The sequence below is a fragment of the Calliphora vicina genome, chromosome 5 (genome assembly GCF_958450345.1).
Source record: "Calliphora vicina chromosome 5, idCalVici1.1, whole genome shotgun sequence".
NCBI lineage: Eukaryota > Metazoa > Arthropoda > Insecta > Diptera > Calliphoridae > Calliphora > Calliphora vicina.
This window is the reverse complement of record NC_088784.1, coordinates 54,090,234-54,092,639: the sequence shown is the minus strand read 5'-3', so window position 1 is coordinate 54,092,639 and position 2,406 is coordinate 54,090,234.

The following is a 2,406-nucleotide window of genomic DNA, read 5'->3' as shown; positions in this document are numbered from 1 at the left end:
GGATAACATGATTCCAGTTATGCTTCTTGCATTAAAATGGAAATATTTTAATGGATTCCAGTTATGGAAATACTATGCATATACTTATTTACATTAAATATAAATAAAATTAAATTGTCTAACAAAAAAATTCTATAAAATAAGTTTCACTAATTAACACTAAATAACTATTTAATTAAAACTAATTCTATACTTTTGTAAAAAAAAACATTATTTACTGTCACAACTCTTCAAAAAACATTTCAATTATAAATAGAACTAGCTGACCCTGCAAACGTCGTTTTGCCTTTAAGGCGGTTGAATAGGAATCGTGGTTTTGCCTTTAACTTTTTTGTTTTGTCACCTAAAAAACAAAATTTTGCACTATAAAAGTAAGTTGGGTCTATAGTGCATCAACTTCGTGAGAAGGGTATATCGTCACCTAAAATGCAAAACAACGTATCATCGAAATTGCTTTTATTATTGATTACGATTCACTACATCATATTACATATGTTTACAAAATTTTAAACTTTTACTATCAGAAATAACCAAGTTATAACCAAAATATAAACTAAAGCATCATCAAGTATATGATTTTCTTAAACAAAATAACGTATACGCTTAGAGTAATTAATTAATAAATCGTTTTTACCTTATTTTAGGTAGTATCGAAATTTTTTTTTAATAAATTTGTTGCAATTGAATATTTTTTGCAGTCTTAATGAAAATTTAATTAATAACCATTTTTAGTTTAAAAAAGTAGTTGTTAGTAATTAAAATAAAAAAAACATAATAAAATAATAAACTGCTTTTATTTAAAATAAAAAAAATATTTTTATTTAAGTTTTTATTTTTTCATAAAAATTTATATTGATGATACGTTTTTTTGTTTCAGAAAATAACAATTCAAAAAAACGTAAGCCACATATCTTAAAGTGTGCTTTGAAAAAATTATTTTTTTTCATAAAATATATTTCTAGAGTCATTGTAATTCAGATTTGAAAATTTTGTTTCAATATCTCAAGTAGTTTTCATTTTATATCGTTTTTTGCTTCTCCTATAAATTTATGAAAAGTGATGTTACGTTACGCGATGTGACGATATATATGTTTGTCATTCCGTTTGTAATTTCTACATTTTTCATTTCCGACCCTATAAAGTATAAGGGGGATTTCACGTCAAGTGAACCAACTTTAAAAATCGATGTCTTCCGATCGCGATCGAACGGGATGAAAAAAAGTCAAAAAAGTTTTTGATTTCGTAAAAAAAAATATTAAACATTTTTTATTTTTTTTTTAAATATTTTTTTTTCGAAAGAATGAAGAAATAGCTATCTAAACTATTTGGGACACGTTTTGCTAAGAACAATAGGTAATAAGTTACATGGATGAGAAAAATCACATGTATGCCCAAAATGTCATATTTTGACCCCCTCTAACTCCGAGAGTTATTGACCGATCTTGTTGAAAAATTGTGCCTGAATTACTATCCAATAGATCTAACCTAGGTGCAAATTTCATCCCGATCGGAAGACATCGATTTTAAAAGTTGGTTCACTTGACGTGAAATCCCCCATATATATTCTGGATCCTTATAGCCCTGACAGACATAGGATTTGTATACTATACTAGCGTAGTATACTACATGTGTGTCAACCTATACTTTAATTAAACCATCAAACACTATGGTGTAAAGCTGGTTCGTATACTATGAATATGTACGTAGTACGCTATGTACGCTATTATAGATAGCAGAGTCGATTAACCCATGTCTATCTGTTGAAATCAACTTTCCGAAGCCCCCAAATAACTTACATACACGATTCATACATCAATATCTCCGGCTCGGTTGCTATTTAAAATCGAGAAAATAGGTCGACGACCTATTTGATTACCTATATCTGGATTACTAAGTCATTAATATAGACAATATTTATATCTAATGGGTCAAAATTAGAGATGCTAATCGGGACTGATTTTTGAAAATCCCGGGGATCGGGATTTGGTAAAAATCTAGAATCCCGAAAATTATAAGAAAGAAACGTACATAATTATGTCTTTACAATTGAAAGTAAATTTTTTATTTAGCAATTAATTTTTATTAGACACAAAAAGCATACTATTGCATCTATGGTTTCGTCTACCATTCTGGAATGAATTTTGTTTCCGATTAGGGTTTAGGGTCCTGGAATTAATGACTTATTGAATGCATTAGTAATTTTGACAAATCAATTTTTAAAAAAATAGTTCTATGACGGACATATAACATTATTTTTATGATATAATATCGGTATTCACAATGTAGAGTACTTTCTATAGCAAAGTAGCAAAAGAGTTTAGCAGAAAACAAAATACATTAGAACTACTTTTTTACTGCTTTACTCTTTTTAAACTATATGAGGTAATTTTGAATTTCATATTTTTG